General features: G+C 41.4%; 1 protein-coding gene across 3 annotated transcripts in view; it reads right to left on the bottom strand.

The window, feature by feature from the left end:
* fam49al (family with sequence similarity 49 member A, like) overlaps positions 1-7,640 on the bottom strand; it is a 36,388-nt gene extending 28,748 nt beyond the window's left edge. For 2 of the 3 annotated variants that reach the window (XM_079653777.1, XM_079653778.1), the window contains exon 1: positions 7,280-7,640. The gene's annotated coding sequence lies outside the window, so the exon portion shown is untranslated. The remainder of the gene's footprint in view (positions 1-7,279) is intronic. The other variant, XM_079653779.1, reaches the window with a different exon arrangement.
* Between the last annotated feature and the right edge of the window lie 13,414 nt (positions 7,641-21,054).

The raw sequence follows: 21,054 nt of genomic DNA on the forward strand, positions 1-21,054 counted from the left end.
GTTCTGTTGCCAGAACCCTTGTGACAACGGCAGATCTGGCATACACACATGTGGACACACACACACACACACACACACACACACACACACACACACACACACACACACACATGCTAAGACCCACACCTACAGCATTGATAATGAAATGAGAATTTACCATTTAGTAAGCTACACCGTTCAGCAGGGAAAGCTTGCTTGCATACAATATAATAAGGGACAATTTTAAGTTGTGTTTTAAGTCTGAGTAATTTCACTCAGACTTAACCATGTCTCCTTGCTTGCATGGTAGGGCTGCTCGATTAGGGCAAAAATCATAATCTCGATTATTTGGGTCAATAATTGTAATTGCGATTATTCATTGACTTTGAAAACATCCATTTATTGGAGAAAAAAAATGTGAACAGTATGTTTTTAACAGTTGATTACCCTGATCTTTAAGTATAATTCAACTGAAAAATCCAAAAATATATATTTAAAAAAAATAAAAATAATAATAATAACAATAATTGTTTTATTTCGATTACGTTGTTTTCGTAATCGTTGCAAGCCATAATCGTAATCGTGATTTAAAATACGATTAATTGAGCAGCCCTATTGCATGGTACAGAAAGACAAACTGTAATTGGACATGCAAAGCAGAGGTTGTGGTAGTTGCATTTATGCCTGATTGGCAGTATTTTCCTAAATATATGCCTCTTTTTGTATCTATACAAACCTAAAGGCTTTGAGGACAAGGAATGATTGATGTGTTTGGCAAACCAAATGCTATCCAGTAATGTTGGCTTGGGTTACTGGAGTGTCAAATCCAATAAAGAGCATGATAACGCTGCTAACACTGGCTTCAACTAGTATCATTTAGGACTCCAGCATTAAATACAGCCTTTGGGCTTCATGGACAACATTTTGTGGGTTTCAGATAAAAGATTCACTCTTCTATATGCCCATTTTGTTAAGAATATGAGAAGCTATTACCTTGCAAGGACTGAGTTACAGTTTAAAGGACGTCTATGACATGATTGTTTCAGGTAGCCAGTTTCCACTAAGTTAACACTTATATAAATAATAAAATGAAACAATATTCAAAGGATTCCAATATTGTATTTCAGTCAATGCGCTATACCACTTTAGCTTTCAACATGTATTATTGACCTGCATGCAACCACAGCTAGCATAAATAGGATTGGTTAATTCTACTGAAACTAAAAACTAAAATGTCCTGTCTTAATGCGTCCATATGCAGATATATTTTAATGGGAATACACAATGGATGAGTATGAGATGAGACTCAGTACTGGGCTAGCGATTAAACTACAAAGTAATCTAGTTAGCCAGACATGCTAATGTTTGCAGCTTACAACGCAGAAGCAGATACACAGGTTTTAATCCACTTCTGATGCTTTTGCTCTTGTTCTTTTGGTTTTGATAGGCATTAAGCACCTTTGGATAACAAGCAGTGTTCTTACTAGAGCTTAACAGGCCTGCTCTGCCTGGTTACGCTTGCTAAGCTATGATTGGAGAATCACTGTTCTGGTTGTTAGCAAGCTGTCAACTTAAAGCGAGGAGGACATTTAACAGAGAGACTTTGATCAGCAGCGTCGTCTAGCACCATAACACTACCTGCGCTCAGTCATTGAAATCAGAAGTCTTTTGTTTTCATGTAAGTAGAATATATCATGCAGGAGAGCTTAATACGAAACTGGAGCCTCAATTGAGATACGATTGATTAGCAGATAATTTGCTTCTTCGGTTATCACACACTAATTGTAATACTCTCTCTCTTCCTGCTCTGAAATCCACCATCGGCCTAAATCAGCTTCACCTTCTCGTTAAATTGAGCTTATTGATCTTAAATATGACCAGAGGGCGGTCATTTCTTCTGTTCATTGATGTTACTGGAGAGCAATTGATCTGATCAAAGGACAGCAGGCTATGATACTGTAGGAAGTCCTTAGAGAGCAGATCTGGAGTCATTTGATTACATCCAGAAATTAACCATCTCCTATTTTACTGCCGTAGAAATAGAGAGTTTGACAGGCCAAGTCACGTCCGGTTAGAAGTACACCCTCATCAGAAAGAAAGGATTCACTGTGGCGCGTCTCTGTGTCTTACTGATGTAGTGTCGTACATTTCAAAGAGTTTCAGCAGGATGGCAGTAACAAGGATGATAACAGAGTTTAATAAGACTTTGCAGTAGTTTCCATGAGTGCCATCCAACATGGAGAGTTAGGTAATGTGATCAAAGAGTTATCAGATCGTGGCTCTCTTGTCACTGAGAATTAAATCTCACTGTCTCTTAAATCTATTTCCTCGCTGGTTCAGTGGATTACTTCACAGACATGTGGTCAATTGAAGAATCACTCATTGAGAAATTTGTTTGCCAAGTTTTTTAATCAAGTGTTGGGTCTTAGAATGATGTTATTTATTTGAAACAAATCGGATGGAGAAATAGAGAGTTTGATTTCTGTTCAATTGTTATTTGTTGTGAAATTTGGAGTATCCTGTGTTGTCTTTGTCTGAAGACCCATATAATTCAACCCAGTCTTATAGTCCCGAAATTAATTTGATCTATTGATTCGTGTTCGCCCAACACGATTTTTGCATTTTTTTCGTGTCACACAGAACGATAAAAGCAATGCATTTCTATTGGTAGTATGTTTCGTGCCTGCACCACGTCTTTTTGTCCGGTCGGGTCTTGGAAGACCAGAAGCTGTGTGGTTCATAAAAACATTTTCTTACTCAATATCTTACCCTAACCCTTTTATTTTAAATTGTATAATATCAGAGTTTTTTTGCCGTCCGTGAGGAAAATAAATGGGGCTCAGAGCCTCAGAATACTGAAATCTGTATTTTTTTAAAAGACATTTCCTTCTAATTTGTTATTATTTGGTGCAGGCATGAAACATACTACCAATAGAAATATATTGCTTCTAAAATCGTTCTGTGTCAGAATACTGAAATCTATGTTTTTGTAAATCTCTTTTTCCTTCAAATTTGTACAATGCTTTTAAAATCATTCTGTGTGACACGAAAAAAATCACGAATCAATAGATTAATTTTGTGACTATAACACGAAATGCCGTGAGACTGTGTTGTATAATTCCTGATCGGTGACATTACCATGCAGCATCTCCATCTGTCTTTAACTAATAAGGTAAACGTTTGGGAAACAAGATCGATGCCACAGTAAATAGGATTTCAAGCTTCACATATGCTAGTTAGCTTAGCTTAGCTTAGCATAAAGACAGGAAGCAGGGGGACGAGCTAGTATTGCTCAAAACGATCTGTTTCATATAAAAAAAACATTATAGAGGGGTGGTATATTCCTTACAAATTAAATGTAAAAGTATTCTTGTCACCTTGAAGTTGCAAGGATACAAGCAGGGAATTCAAGAATTAATGGTTCCTGGTAAAAAAAAATGTTTGTCATATACATGTAGCCTACGTCCTCTCTGAAACCACAACTTGTTGGTTCATAATCTTACTATTGTGTGCAGAAGATGGAATTGTATTGTGGTAATTCATTATTTTGCATTCTAGTAGATGGATTTTGATACTTTCAGATGGAAGCTTAGCTAACCGGCTGCTGATCAAAGCCTTATGTTTAAAGGGAAAGTGGAATTTATCTTTTAATTAAACACTCAGCAAAAAAAATTAATAAGCCAGAATTCCACACTATTATAGAAAACAGCTTATAATACTGATTTTCGGTCATTTATTTCTTGGCTAGATTGAACCTACTTCTTGCTATATCAGGATCCTTTGTCATGCCACCATTTGCTCCTTTAACAGGATCTTCTCCTCTTTGAAAGATTAATTCCAGATTTCTAACAACACTGCCTTAAAATCCACAAGATTACCAGGCAAGCGGAGACGGATTACTTGAAAATGGAAATTAACTCAACTCCAGCTATATTAGTAATTGTCTGACTTTTAAATTCCAATGAAAACTAAAGGACTTTAAACGGTAAGGATGAAAGCTGAAGTGCCAGATGTTTGAGTGGCAGATGTCACTGCTGGACAGATGGGTTTCAGCCAGTCAACAAGATTACGGGTGTTGAGATTTAACGTGGATTGTCAGGCATTTATGAGGAAATCAGTTGGGCCACATGGACAAACATATGGATCATCTCGTACTTTAATCAAAGGATTGGAGGCAACGTGGGAGGCCAACTTGTTTCTGGCGTCATAATACATCACTGTAAGTCTATAATATGCTTTTCTTAGTAAAAATAAAAGAGCAATAATCCTAATCATACAGGATTGTTTGGGTTTAAAATAGCATACATATTTCCCTCCAGATATAATCATGACATGGTTATAATTACAAGTAAACTGCTGTTGAAACTAGTTTAAGAATGATAGGAAAGACCTTTACAGTAATTTCCTTACATCTTTGGCTTGATTCAGATGCTTGAAATACTCTCCCAGGCATTAACCGTGACACTTTTGAGTAACCGGACACATTTCCGTGTCATTGTACATGTCACTCATCTGCCTTTTTCATACACTGTCGGTCAGGGTTATTACTGCGGCTTCAGCCATGGCGAGTTAGTGAAAGCTGGTCATTACACATCAATGCACCTGATGTTGAAAGTGCTTCGAAGGTGAACATACTGTGAGAAGCAGCAAACAACACAAACATAATTGTTCTAACCTCGCCTACCCGCTTCCTTATTCCCAGTCCCAAAGCAAGTCATAACCAACATGCTTGAACCATAACATTACACACATCTGTAGTGTGAAATGATTGCTATTATGGGAATATATTGTGAAGCTGTGAACTTGGGGTAATTGCAGTTATGACATGAATAACTGCTGTTATTTTCAAGTAGCAAAAAGGTTCAAATACATGCAGTGAAGTACAATAAGAAAAAAAAGACAGCCTCCTCCACCATGACACCCCAACCCCCATTCCTGTCTTCCCCCTTGTCAGACCTGATAACTCCGACACATGCCAAGGCATCCTAATAAGAGACTGCGCCTCATATGGGCAGAGGAAATGGGACATTGTGAGAGCATTTAAATCCTCTGCAGGACAGAGTGATAGTGCAGTGCTGGAAGATACCGGCACATGCTGTCAACACCATTTTGCGCTGAGCATTTTGACCAACTGAGGGTGCAGGAAGTGACAGAATGTACCGAGGTGATGAAGACTGATACGAGGGGCTGGGAAAGGAACAAAATGTTGAGAGCAGAGGATGAATAAATGAGTTAATGAGGGAAGAGATGAATAGAGAGTGACAAGCAGAGATACTGACTGAGAAGAGGGGGTGAGAGACAAAGAGTGACGGAGAAGGAGCGAGGAGGAAATGCAGACGGGCATGTTTCTATGGGCTCTCAGGAAAGGTTTGGGATGAGGGAGTCTTGCATCATCACGGCGGGCCAATGAAAAGGCTCGGTTATAATGTTCAAAGGGAGTGTCCTAGCAACAGCAGAGTAAATACCATCGCAGCCTCCGTTCCATCTTAGGCAGAACAAAACCTACACACACATTTATTAACACACTCCATGCACACACACACACACACACACACACACACACACACACACACACACACACACACACACACACACACACACACACACACACACACACACACACACACACACACACACACACACACACACACACACACACACACACACACACGTTAGCTGTTTTATTTAAATGGGTTATCATCTGCATATTGTGATTCATGGCCATACACTGACAGCAAAAACCCTATGAGTCACTGCATGAGTGCACGTTTCACATGACAGTGATATATTGTGACAAGGATCCAAGATCTATATTCTCTATACATGTAGATAAGATTTATGGTTTATTTAACCATGAGAGACCTGGCAAAGGCACGCAGCATCATAGACTAAATCATATAGCTACACTACATTAATATGTACATGTTTTAATACATTATATAGTAATTATATCCAAATCCAAAATGTATATATAGATAAATTAAAAAGTGTGAATGAACATATGTGTATATCTTTATATATCTGTGTGTGGGCATATACTGTATATGCACATGGATTGAGAAGTGTATGTATGTTGCACAAAAAGAGAGGATAGGACATACCTGCATACTGTTTGTGATATATATTTTTGAATTGTAGATTACAACACGAGTGTGTGTCTGTGTGGGTGTTATATGTGTGTGTGTTTGTCCTGAAAGTCTACATTGCAGTAAATCATAATTTCATCTACTCACATGGATTATAACCAGTCAGTAGATTACAGTAGGATAGACAGGGAGCAGAGCTTTCAATTACACACATCTCCTCTACCCGCCCATACACACTCAAACACACAGACTTCATCATGCTTTCTCTTTCTACCTTACTATTTATCCATCCACAGCATCACCCCCCCCCCCCCCCCCCAGCACACAAAGAGGACCTGCAAAGTCACACGGCTTCATCCGCTCCGTCTAACAACCTCATGAACACATTCATCTCCAGCAGATCTGTGTCACATTTGAAAAGCCTCCTAAAAACCCTCTTTCATTCATCCCTCCATTCAGTTTTTCCTCCCTTCCTTTTCCCTCCTCCCTGTTTTTCCCCCACTCTAGTCGCATGCACCCACCCCTTCTGATCGGCAGTCCAATCTGGGGCTATTGTTTTTAGCAGGCTGTTTGCAGAGACACACACACCTCAAACACCTACCTCACTGTAAGAAAACTGGATGCCTTTTTTTTGCAGTGATGCTAACTGTTCCTGATATGAAGTGTGTGTGATAATGGAGCTGTAGAGGCGAGTTTGACATGTGATCTACCCACATTGTTCCAGAAACACTCCGGTGTATCAGTGAGATATGTGATGCATGTGCCGTGATGCTTCTAGGTCACATATGTCCTGTGACCAAAACCATCATACATCACTGGAAATACAAGGATATGTAGACTCCATATTCCCCTTTCCTTATTTGAGGAAGAATTGCTGAGGTGTGTGTTTGTACATGTGTGTGTATGTGTGTGTGACGGTGGCAGTGACCGTGCCGCTCTGGCTAACCGCTGCAGTGAAAGAGGACAAGCCCCAGTTGACCATCCACCCAGGGACAAATGTATCACTCCCTCCCTGCCCCCGGGATCCTGACCCACGCTAGTCCTTCTACCCACAAACCACTTCGAAAATCAACCACCAGTCGTGGCACCAGGCTTCAGTTTAACCCACATCCTCCAGCCTCAGCCTCCCTCTCCAGCAAAGCCTCTCTTTTAGGTGCAGGGTGGGACTGTGAGGATGGAGCGTTTGGTAAAAGATAAAAAAATGAAGATCTTACCGGCTGGGCGTGCAGGAGGGGAGGATGATGCTCTTCCTTCCTTTCTCCCTGGACCGAGGAGGAGGTGAAACACAGATGGATGCCGGGAACAAAAGAGACCCAAAAAAAGGAGACAAACCAGTCTTGAGAAAATGCAGCAAGAGGGACAGAGGATGCAACAAAAAAGAGGGTCAAAAAGGAAGTCCTAGTGTTGCTTTTCTCTGTGTCTTCCTTAGAGAAGCTCCTTTATCCTTGTGAGCCAGAGGGCTGTGGATTCACCTAAACACCGAGCACACGCACTGCCTCACGCCACGCAGCCCTCCCTCTTCCTCACTCTCTCTCCCCTCTCTCTGCACTAAAGACAGCAGCTGTTGGTCTATGAGAAATGGAACGCCATGTCCCCCCAGTCTCCTCACAAAGACCCCCACCACACACACACATTCAGCATGTCCTCACAACACCCCCTCCCCCTTTGACTCACATCTACCACTACCACTAGCCTGCTGGCAATAAGAGGAGGGGGGCACGTGTGTGTGTGTGTGTGTGTGTGTGTGTGTGTGTGTGTGTGTGTGTGTGTGTGTGTGTGTGTGTGTGTGTGTGTGTGTGTGTGTGTGTGTGTGTGTGTGTGTGTGTGTGTGTGTGTGTGTGTGTGTGTGTGTGTGTGTGTGTGTGTGTGGGTGTGTGTGTGTGTGTGTGTGTGTGTGTGTGTGTGTGTGTGTGTGTGTGTGTGTGTGTGTGTGTGTGTGTGTGTGTGTGTGTGTGTGTGTGTGTGTGTGTGTGTGTGTGTGTGTGTGTGTGTGTGTGTGTGTGTGTGTGTGTGTGTGTGTGTGTGTGTGTGTGTGTGCTGCAGAGTTGTATTGTGTTTGACATTGTTTCAGCAGGAGAGTGACTTTTTCTGTCCACACAGTGTGAAAGTGAATCATGGTGAATAAGGATGTGCAGCGGGGGTATTTTTGCAAACTGTGTGGGTGAGTGCCGAGCATCACTTTCTGTACTGTGCTGCAGAGAGGGAAGGAAACTCACTGTATTTGTGGTTAGAGGCAGCGTGAGGTGTGAGGCTGTTTATAGATTTGCTCTAAGAACGAACAGTGCAGAGAAACCATCGCAATATATGAGCTGACATTTGTGAAACATCCAAGATAACAGGTTGATTAACGGCTGTTTTGTGTGTGTGTGTGTGTGTGTGTGTGTGTGTGTGTGTGTGTGTGTGTGTGTGTGTGTGTGTGTGTGTGTGTGGGTGTGGGTGGGTGTGGGTGTGGGGGTGGGGGTGGGGGTGGGGGTGGGTGTGGGTGTGTGGGTGTGTGTGTGGGTGGTTGTGTGTTGCCCCTTACCTCTTGGTCCTTGTCATTCAGTATAAATTCGACATGGTTAAAACCCCCGTTAGGGACCCTTACTTCGGGGTCGCAGCCCGGACGAAAGGGCGCGATTAAATGAGCTGTGGCTAAATTGCCATTCATTCTGTGTGTGTGTGTGTGTGTGTGTGTGTGTGTGTGTGTGTGTGTGTGTGTGTGTGTGTGTGTGTGTGTGTGTGTGTGTGTGTGTGTGTGTGTGTGTGTGTGTGTGTGTGTGTGTGTGTGTGTGTGTGTGTGTTCTCAGTGTCTATTGTCTGGTGGTCTTGTGTTCTCGTGCCCACACCAGTGTTGGCCACATGCTGCTCTGCAAAACTCAACCACAGTTTGTTTTGCAGACAAACTTAAGTCAGAATAAGGTTATGAAGACCTGGTGCCCTTATTTATAATCAGGTTACGTGACTACTTTTGGGGACAGTGAGAGGAGCCCAGTTGAGGAACTCTTCTAACGGTGGATGTTATAAATATTTGAACAAGTTGTTCGGTCAAATGAGCTCAAGAACACGCTTTTGGTCAGAGTAGGACGAGCTTCAATAATTACTTAAACGACTAAATGACCATATGTATTTTAATTATTCACCACTGTGTCCCTGAATTCTTGAAGAGAACCGTATTCGCACAGAAAAGCACAGAGCAAACATGTATGGGAAGTATGCTGTTGAATATGGCCCTGATTTATTTAAATTCATCAGGACTTGCATTTTTGTATTCCTGCTTACCGTGTAGCATGCAGGTTTTCCTAGAGTACTCAAGGCGGCACGCATGGTGAGTAATTGATGTACTAAAGGTCATTTTGTGGGTGAAATATACCTTGAAAGATGCAACCAGACAACAAAGTTCTTCAAAATTAGCTTTTGTTCTCATTTTCTTCTGTTGAAAGCCAAATGAAAAGTGTCTTCGAAAACAACAGCTTTGGACAACATGGTAGTGTGAGGGTTAATGCTGTATGTGCTGAACTCTGATTCGACCGTCAAAATAAAGTTGTTTGTTAGCCTCTGAATAAAGAATAATCCATCGAGACATGTCTCTCACCAACACCGCTAGACTAGAAAAGTAGCTTAGCACATTTTAGCACTAATGTTAGTAACTGTCTGTCTGTGCATAATGATATGCTAAATAGGTAGGTAGCATGTTAGCAGCTAATAATACCACCACTTATTTCTGAGTGCCTGGTTGGTTGTTAGCTTGTTTTATCTTTGTCACACTTAAACATTTGGTGTCTACTTCTTCCTATGTCATGAAATATATCACATACATCATTGATTGTGCATGAGAATTTTTATTTTAAGATCTATCTTTATGTTTACTGTTCAATTTCTTTGTTGCATGTTCAGAATAAGTTAAATACATATTTTAAAGAACTATAAATCTAAATTCCCTTTTGATTAATGTTAAATACCTTTATTCTCATACAAGACAGCTACTCTGTTCTGTCTGCTTACACTAAATGAAAACCAGAGGAAGAGTTTAATGTCTAACAATAAATGTGTCTCTTCCTACTTCTGTGGTTGTGTCTGAGAAGTTGATCTTCTGTCTGCAACTTTCACATCACCAAAAACTGTCCGGCATTACCAAACACTCTTAAAACAGGCCTCTTGCAAACACATGCAACAATTCAAGGTTCTTTATTGTCGAACTAACATAGCTAGAGAGTAATTATGTCGTTGAAAAAATTACACGTTTTACCCCAACTTCCTAATGCATTATTAACTTTAGACTTGTAATAGAAATTATACACAGACAGGTACAACACATTTCAGCCACTGCGTACATACATGTAAGTATTATTATCTTCAGGGACAGATTCAAAGAAAGACTTCATATACCAGAATGCACCTGTGCTTTGTGTAGTCCATCAGAGAGGAAGAGAGGCACAGACAAATGGAAGTGGTGCTGCCGTCGTTGACACCTCCCTGTTAGATGGTAACTGAGTGCAACAAAAGATGAAAAGGAGATCAGAGATAAAGAGATGTGTCGGGATGTGAGACTATTTTAGCGTTTTATGATGAAGTGGCTCCTTAGAGAAGGATGTAAGATGAGGAACAGAGGAGAGCAACAGTCCTTCATGAGTCACTGTAGCTCATTGAGTGGGAAGTGATTATGGAGCTGGTGTGAGACCTCAGTTATGATGTTGTATTTACTGTATCTGGCTCCTCAAGTGTGAGAATGAGCTTCCCACCGAACAAATGTTTTCATACTGTCTGGTGATTGAGTAGCTCCATGAGGAGACTCTTTGACAGCACGTGAATGGTGGCATCTGTTTGGTTTCAGCAATGTGACCAAATGTACTCATTGGGCCTCATGGAGGGAGCGATACACATATATATTCCTATTTGTGTTCATATCCATGCTTAGTTTTTATTTGTATTGGTATGGAGATTCTTAGGGTTCTCTCCTTTTTCCTTTTCTCTAAAAATATTTTTTTTTGAATTTTCGGGAGCTACAAATTGGTTTTCCAACGTAATGAAATCTAGGTTTTCTTTTTCAGGAACATAAAATAAATGCATGAACATCACATAATCAAACTTGGATTAACCTGTGTATTGAAATAAATACAATCTTTAACGATTAGATTGTGGCTAGAGTTATTCTACTGATTCCAATACTGACTAAAAAACCCTTGGAGTATGATATTGCGTGCATCTAGCGTTTATAAAGGCTTACATACTACTCAAGGATTCAGACGTTGCATTCAAAGGCTTTATCGTCGTATGCACAAGACATACAAATAGTGCAAGAAGAAACAGAAAAAAACAAGTGAAAGAAGAATGTTGGATGCTTTTGAAAAGCCAGTTATGACACTGCGTTAAAACACATTTAGTTTGTTTTTTAACAGTCTTAAACTGTTGCTAAACTTATGCTTCTTACAGCTGTTTTTTGGTGGCATCTCTACAATTCTTGGGCACGTGACAGAGTGTTTGCACATTGCACACATCTGCATTTATACAGTGTTTAATTGGCGTTACATATGCTTTTAACAAACAACACGCCTCCAATTGATGAGCAAGTGGGAGTCATCTAACACGAGTTCAATCAGATTTTGATTATTTAGTGCAGAGTTGACTTCTAGGTAGCACTTTATATTAAGGTACACAAATTAACCATCAGCTTAACATGCATATTAGCAGTATATTGGCTCTTTATTAGTAATTATAAAACACGTATTAATGCCTTATTCTACATGACCATATTCTACACGTAATAAGCCATTAGTTGAGAGTTTTTCCTCAATAACCCTCTAATTAGTGCTTATTTATTGCAAGTAAGGAAGTTGTTGTACATGAGTTTTGGTCTTAATATGCTCTGCTCAATATGGGCCTAATAAGGCAGTAGTACCACAAGAATAGTAATTCTCCCATAATAACACTTAAAGGTGGGGTAGGTAATTTCGGAGAAACCAGATCGAGTGCGCTAGAATTTGAAAATACACAACCGGAGAAAATCTGCCACTTCCTTACAGAGCCCCTCCTCCAACACACACGAACGTGCACAAGACCAATGAGGGCACGAGATAAGTTTGTGCACAGACGGAAGGCTGACAGGCAGGTAGGCCATCCAGTTATTTTAGCCGGGCCAGCTAAAATGATTGGTCGTGCTTTTTAAAGTACTACGGCTTCCACAGATGAAATTTTTTTATGGATTTCTTTTTTTATTAAGATATTCATTGCTATCGGGATGTTAGGAGCATTTCATGGAATATATCAAAAAGTGTATCTCGAGCCAGTTTCTCAAATTTACCTACCCCACCTTTAACAAATATGATCTATTCTTATGTAACAAGACATGAAACTATAAGAGAAAGGAAATAACTCAAAATTAGGTATTTATATCTAAGAATATGTTTTGGGGTAGACTAGGCCTATTGACAGTTCAGCTACCAATAGCACGGTGATATTGACCTGTATGTTTCATATTTGCACATGTAGTGACCACTGTATAACATAATTCAATCATGGAACTAAAGGTTGGGGGTATTGTTCCGCATGGACACTAATGCTTACTGTACCTCCGGGGTATATACTGTGTCCTCCTTCCTTTCTCTTTCTCTTCTCTACTCAGACTGCAAGCAAGCAACATGTCCTTTTCTGCTCCTCAATAAAGTTCCCTTTTGCACCTTCGATGCACCGCCTCTGACTCCTATCTCTCGGCACTACACTGGTGACCCTGACTTAAGTCTTGCCGAAGTTTCCGAGATTGGACCGAACATGGCTAGAGGCCGTTTTTCGCAAACTGCCGGAGATGTTTGGAGAGTTCCGTGGCTACCACGGGCTCACGGACTGAGGCTCAGTGCGCCCCCACGGAATGGCTGATGACGTTGCTCGCCATTCCCGCATAATCTCGGCACTGGAAGACAGCAAGCCTTCCGACTACAAGGAGACGATACACAACCTGCTAGGCACGGAAGAACCCAACTTCTACTTCATGGAACTGTTTCTTCGGGGCACGCGGCTGCGTGTCCAGGCTGCGCTAGCTAACACGGCTAGTGTTGAGCCCACGCTTTAGCCGAAGAAGCTGACCGGTTCTTCCTGGCCGCCCGGCAATTTACCCCTGAGGTGCTGGCCACTACACGCAGCGGCACCTTCCCTGGTGGGGGCACGCCGCCTAGCAGAGGCTCCGGGGCAGACGACATCGACTAACGGCTGCAGGCTTACGGCTAGCGGCCGTCGACACCGGCTAGCAGCTAACAGCTAACCACGACAGCTAACGTCTAGCAGCTACCAACGGCTAACAGTGACAGCTAACAACGACAGTTAACGATGACTAAGGGCCCTGACACACCAGGCCGAAATCGGCCGTTTTCATTAGTCGGACGACGAAGCGTGCCCTGTCGCCCAAACTCAATTTGGTGTGTCCCGCACCGTCGGCCGTGACACGCCTCATTTGGCAAAGTTCATGGCAGACGCACGGCCGATTCAACATGTTGAATCGGCCATGCGTCGTCGGACAAAGAAATCACTCTGATTGACTGTTCAGCTAGCGAATCAGTGCATGAGAAGCAAAATGGTTGCTTGAGAATGTTTTCCACAAGCAACACTCCAATGGCTGATAGCTACAGTACCGCACGAAACATGTTTTCGATGGACGAGAGTGAAAATGGAAACGCACACGCTATTTTTTGTTTGTTTATATCACGTAGTCTCTTCTTCTTCTCTGTCTTCCGGTTGTGGCCTGTTTTTAATGACGAATACACACTACCGCCGCCTGCTGGTAAGGAGAGTTATTGCAACTCACGCATGCGCAGTTCGTAAATACTCGGCTGAAGTCTTTGCGGTGTGTTCCAGTGCGACATGGCCAAGACGCAGGAGAACACGCCGACGCAACAGTCGGCATCGGCATCGGCGAGTTCTCTGGTGACTGCTTGGTGTGTCAGGACCTTAACAGCGGCAGCTAACGGCTAGCAACGACAGCTAACGGCTAACAATGGCTAGCAGCTAACGGATAACAACGATGACTAGCGGGTAACGTGGACAGCTAACGGCTAGCAACTAACGGCTGGCTGCTTCCATGTGTTAACATCTTACTGTTATAAATATTTGATGGTGCCGGAGAGGAGGTTCGACCAGGCCTTTTTGACCGTGGTCAGTACGACCCTTTTTGAGCTTTTTCCGGTGCCTGAGAGGAGGTTCGACCAGCTGGTTGACCTCGTGTGGACACTCTCACTTTTTCACCGCAGCGGCTTCGGACGTCGCCCATGCTTTCATCTGCCCATGGGTGGCCCGCTTCGGGACCCTGTTTGGCCTCTCCTCTGTCCACGGCTCCTCCCTCCCGGGGAGACTGCTCCTGCCTCCCGGGGATACCGCTCATTCCTCTCGAGGACTTTGTGCCCGCCGCCGCTGCGCGTTTGCCTGCGGCCGGGCTGCGCTCCTCCCTTCAGGGGACCACCGGGATATTAATGCCCGTCCCCACGTCGAGGCTCAGCGACCCAGTTTTCTACCGCTGGTGGATGCGTTTTTCGTTAGCCCTCAACGCCTACCGAGGCCCCTTTACGACGGCCCGTTCCGTGGCCCGGCCCTCTCCTGCAACCACACCCTCCTCGGCCCCTGTGGTGTTTCCTCCTGGGCACGAGGATTGCGCCAATTTTGAATTCTGGGGGGGCTTGTGTAGTGACCACTGTATCACATAATTCAATCATGGAACTACAGGTTGGGGGTATTGTTCCGCACGGACATTAATGCTTACTGTACCTCCGGAGTATACTGTGTCCTCCTTCTAGCAGCTAGCATTAGCTATATTTACCTTGTTTACACTTAGCGGTCCTATGTGTTAATCTGTGCATGTTACACTTGCATGTATGAGATCATTAAGTGATTGTTACTTCTTTTTTTTATAGTTTCACTCCGTTTGAATGTCAGTGTACAGCAAGTAAATCAATAAAGGAGCATGGCTGCTCATTCCCTGGCTCTCAAAAGAGTTTGGCTGGCTGTTTAATCTATGTTCACACTGAGACAGTACAACACATAGAGAGAACAGTAGGCTACGCCTATTGTGTAAGTACAAGCAGGTCACACAGTATGATCACAAATACATAAACTCTGTTAAAAAGGCTGCATATGTTCTCAGCCTTGGAGAAACTTGACATGTTTTGGTATGTGTCTGGACCTCTCTTTAGTGGTTCATTAATAAAACTGACAGTAGTGTGCCTACTTTGTTCATGTAGGCTACTGTTGAGGTTAATTGCAGAAGTATAATGTATTTACAAAGTGAGAAGAGGAGGCAACTTTAGAATAGGGAACCTGTTCAGGTCAATTAGAGTCAAACTACGAGCTTATTGGTTATGAACAAGACTTCACTTTAAAATAGGGAACATGTTCTTGGATATAAATACCTCATTTTGAGTTATTTAGACACAATTAACACTTATAGTTTCATATCTTATACATAAGAATAGATCGTATTTGTTGAGTGTTATTATGGGAGAATTACTATTCTTGTAGTACTACTGCCTTATTAGGCCCATATTGAGCAGAGCAAGACCAAAACTCATGTACAACAACTTCCCTACTAAAATAAATAAGCACTAATTAGAGGGTTGTTGAGGAAAAACTCTCAACTAATGGCTTATTACTTGTAGAATAATATGGTCATGTAGAATAAGGCATTAATAAGTGTTTTATAATGACTAATAAAGAGCCAATATACTGCTAATATGCATGTTGATTAGCAACTAGTTGATGGTTCATGTGTGTACCTTAATATAAAGTGTTACCGACTTCTATTATATTTTCTCTTAATATAAGAGACATTAAAGATCATTTTGTTACACCTCACTTTTCAATGATGCCTTTCTAATTTCTTCTTTTGAAATTGACTCCAAGAAAGACTGATATGATTTATTTATGCACTGCATCCGAATCTGGAAGGCTTTCAAACTATTAAATTCTCCAGTTTCACAGTTGTAGCAAGCATGGCCCCACCTCTAATGACTGAAATATGCACAGGGCCAGATGTTCTCTTTGAAACATGAGAGAGGGCAGTGGGTTTTGGCTGTTGTCTGTGAATAAACATCACCTTTGATGTGAGGCCTTGTATTGAACCCTGCTGACCAACTGAACTCTGGCTAGCTGATCAATTGTTCACGTCTCACCACACCGTGAAATTAAATTCTGCATGCTGCTGAGGGCAGACTCACACCGGTGTCTTCCTGCCTTTGTGTGTGTGTGTGTGTGTGTGTGTGTGTGTGTGTGTGTGTGTGTGTGTGTGTGTGTGTGTGTGTGTGTGTGTGTGTGTGTGTGTGTGTGTGTGTGTGTGTGTGTGTGTGTGTGTGTGTGTGTGTGTGTGTGTGTGTGTGTGTGTGTGTGTGTGTGTGTCAGATGGAACAGCACATACTGCAGACCCAGGCTTAGGTCTGCAATGAGACCAAAATGAATAAATAACTTGTTTCCAAGGATACTGATGTAGGATGGTGAGTAAGTCAATGTGCATAAGCTTCAATGGAAAGTTCGTCTCCAGAGAAACCTACTGTATAGACTCCCCAAGTACATAAATATGAATTAATTATTTGCTAGGCCGCTCATTAACTTGGGTAATTGCCCTGAAGTCTCTTTTTCATGTTATCTGATAACCCTTTCCTTTCACATCATATCTGATGTGAAATTGAAAGCCTTTACATTTTGCCATATTGATTACCAGCTGAAAAAAGAGGAAAATCTACCTTTAAAAACTCAGCCTGCCAAATGTGAGAGTGCAAGAAAGATATGGTGGTCTTTTTCAGCTGAAATATTAATACTTTAGCATTATTGCCAACCGGCACCTTGGATTATTTATACGGTATAGTGTCTATTCTTTTTTAGGTCAGTTGTCCCCTCCTGCTTTCCGTTGCATGAATGGCACTGGTGGGTGAGCTTGTCCTCAGATGAGTTTAGTCTTTATAGAGGCAGGCTTTATGAATTATGAGGAGAAGTAAAGTGTACTGGCACCATTAGGGTGAAACTCAGTTAAAAGAGCAACTTGGGTGAAAACTTTAAGAGGATTTTAAACAGAAGTGTTGTGTTTTAGCACCAAAGGAAATTGATAAATTCAATCAAAGATTCGATTAAATTAAGATTAGATTGCCTGTATAATTACATTTTAATCAATCTTTGTAGATAGTTTGATGGAAATGCTTCTTTTATAAGCAGGTTGACATAATTCACTTGTTACAAAGGACAATAAGGAACACATTTTTAATACCAAGCCATGTAGAGTGCCACAGCGTCCTAAAACCCGGAAGTAAGTTAGCATTTTACCACTTCCGGTTCCTTCGCCAAAAAGCTATGCAATTTCTCCATAGGATTTTGGAAAATAGCTGGGAATAAGGTCTGTGGTTGAGACACATTTAAGAGACGGATCAAGTTTTGTTCGACATTAAATACATCAGCAGTGACCCCACTGGTGATTTGTGAAGAGTTTACGTATCTGAAAAACGATGGTTGTTAACATGTGGCTGAATAGGACTACAGAAATTGTCGAGGTTGTACGTCATTACGCCGAACACGTAAACACTCCCGCTAAGTTTGTTTTTCCCCGTGTTCTGCTTGAAAGCAAGTACTTACCTCCTGCAAACTGTTGAAAACAAACGCTTCAACTTGTACAATTTTGAATCTGTAGTTTTGAATATAATAATAATAATAATAATAATAGATTTAATTTGTTAGCGCTTTTACAGGTGCTCAAAGACGCTTTACAGATAATAGTGAAGAGAAAAGAAAAGAGAAGAAAGGAACAACAAATAAATATATAGTTAAAGTTGAAGTCAAATAATACAAAAACAATCACACATTAAAAGCCAGATTGAAGAGGTGAGTTTTTGTGAGTTTTTTGAAGGTGGTGAGGTCGGTGCAGTCTCTGATGGGTTGTGGGAGTGAGTGAATTTGGATCTTAAGTTGGCGTGACGTTGAAGCAGCGACCCTGCTGTAGTTCGTTTATAGCATAACGTTAGCATTTTGCTTCTGGCGAATAGATTTATAATTAGAATAGTAGGGTTGACACGTGGATATTATCCGGCTGAACAAAACGTGATCCGTCTCTTAAATGTGTGTCAACCACAGACCTTATTTCCAGCTATTTTCCAAAATCCTATGGAGAAATTGCATTGCGTTTTTTGTCGAAGGAACCGGAAGGAGTTTACTTAGTTTTATCAGTTAAACAACAATAGCTATCAACCGGGCCAAGAAAGCCTTTATCAGCAAACCATTGAATTTATCGACATAAAGACGACGTATTTTGTTCCTCTGTGACATGTTTCCATGCTTTAATGTTCAAAAAGTGCTTTATTTTTCTCATAGGTGCTCCAGTACCTCTGTAAGGGAGGATGTGTTCTTTTGCTTATCATGTGTGCTTTTTTACTTGTAAGAGGAAGAAGAGTAGTTATTTCATCTTTGAAAAGTCACATTATCTCACTCTGAGTTAAAACTTAATTCCTCGCGTCTGTAACAAATGTAAAAAACTGCAGTCACGGTCCATCCGGGTGACCTTTGACCTCCACTGTCAAGCTGTCCAAACTACAAGAACCGAGCCACATTGTTGACATGCTCCAATAAATCAAGACATTTTAACAGAAATCTCAGGGTTTACTGCGTTGTGCTTACTCCATTAAAGGGGAACACTTCAAAGTCTGCTTACAAGTCTCAGGGATACTACTGCATATGTGGAAACAGTTGTAGAACGCCTTTATGGTTTCAGAGGAAGCTGGTGATTATGATGAAAAGCCTCAATGTGATGCTACTTAAATCAGCGTTGTTTGGGGATGAAGACTACAAGTTTGAAAACGTCAACAGTCTAGGGGTTTTGAGATGGAAATAAATGAATTACCAGACGTCTATAAACCATTCCCAAACATCCACCTGATTAGTGAAGCCTTCAAATTAAGGTAATTGGGTGGCCAATATCAATAAACCATATCAACATTTGAAAGAAAAATGTTTACAGCCTGGTAGAAGAAAAGGTTTTGGTGTCTATTGCTAATTTTCCCTTTTTATGTCAACTGTACACGGGGGGAATTTGTATATACCTCCTATTCAACTTTGAACTAAAGTAAAGATTAAAGCTGAGGATTTTTATGGGTAGTGTTGAGGTGAAAAATAGTACATACATGTTTCTAAGTCTCCTGCTTTTCAGTCTTTTTTTCATCGACCATTGCTTTGGTCGGAAACAAACTCAATACTTGATACACTATATGGTGTTACATCATTGCATGCAACAGAAACTGCCAAAAAGCATTCATAACTGGACACAAAAGTAACACTGGAATGCCAAGCACTCAAGAAACTAAATAAAAAGACAGAACATGCGTAACAATATTTTGTGACTAGGTTCACCCAGTCAAAGGGCTTTTTATTCATCTTATCAAAGCTCTGAACATCTGAAGGCCGGTGTGTGCACGTTGCACCGCAGACATCCGTACTGAAGCCCACTCTCTCTCCATGACTCTCCCCAGCTAAATGTTAGACCTCCATATCGATGAGTACGTGGGCAGCTGGTGAGTTGGCATCATGCGGAGATAATCACAGCATCAGAATCCGGAATATTATGTGAGTTTTGTAAATTGCCGCAGTGCGAACTGTGGTGTTTGTCAAATGTTGCTGAAAGTCACTCAGTAACATCCCAGGAAGGCTGGCTTAGGGAGTAATGAATTACATGTAATGGGATTACTTAATCGGGATACAAAAAAAAGTTACTGTATTCCTTTACTGATCCATAAAAGTAAGTGTAGTCAGATTACTGCTAATTTCAGTTTTCCAGCAAAAGACATTACACAAATTCAAAAGGATTCAACAACAACAATGAATCCAAAATATGTGAAATTGTTGAATAGGTATTAACAGTGAGATACAAAGCGGGTAAACGAAAGGATATACAGTCCAATGGAGGCATTTCAGGCTGGGGGGGCGGGGGGGGGAGAGAATAGTATTTTAACCTATATAACACACTATACAGGAAAGAGAACACATAAAAAGCAGAACAGGGCCTCTTAAAGGACACAGTGTTCTGTCTTCTTACTTAACACACTTCAGCATTTGATATTGGGGTAATCCAAAAATAACGGTAAGTAATCACGTTACATTACTTTTATATTTGTATACTTGTATTACTAATGACATTTTAAAAGTCACCCTCCCAACACTGCTTACAAGCATCTCCACTCACAGATTCACCTGCTTCTCCTCTCTCTCTCCTTCCTCTCCTCCCTCGCCCCACCTCTTCCTCCCCAATGTCTATTTCTGTCGTCTCATTTGGAGTCATTGATGGAAGTGTGGCAGCTCGACTCCCCCCTTCTCTTCTCCATCCACTCTCTCTCATCCTCCTCCCACCTCACCAGTCGCCATGGTCTCCTTGCCCCTGCAACACCCCCGCTGAGCTCTCGCGGTTAGTACAGTCTGCCTGTGCTCTCTCCTTATAAGGACAAAATACATTGACAGAGGCGGAGAGAGGGGGCTGTACCAGTGTAGGCAGGCAGGTAGGGGGACATGGCTCCAAGCAGGAGGAGAGAAAATATGGTGTAGAGGCCGAGGAGCAGAGATTAGGAAACAGCGAACGAGGAGGAGGGATGAAGATGGCCAGGGTGATAGGGATTTTGTGATAAGAAATGTGGTTTAGAAGATAGCAACATTTTTCATCTGAGGAGGCTAGAAGCACGTATTGTTTGGCATCAAAAACGTCAGATGCAAAAAGATTTTGATGGCTATTTTTCACAATGAGTTGTATTTAATAGCAGGTGAGAAAAACCAAAAAAAGAAACAGATATTTAGAAAGAGTGATTATCCACTAAATCCAGGGGAATTGGATTTAAAACTGTTAGCATTTATCTGAATATTTGTACATGTTCTACATACTATTTTGGGACAAGACAAAAATAGGAAAACAGCATTAACACCAAATCTTTCTTTTAAATCCCATGATGATAATATTTCCAACTGCATTTCCAAAACAATATATAAACCACACAAATGAATAATAAAATGACTTTAC

The sequence above is a fragment of the Notothenia rossii genome, assembly GCF_949606895.1.
Source record: "Notothenia rossii genome assembly, chromosome: 10".
Lineage (NCBI taxonomy): Eukaryota > Metazoa > Chordata > Actinopteri > Perciformes > Nototheniidae > Notothenia > Notothenia rossii.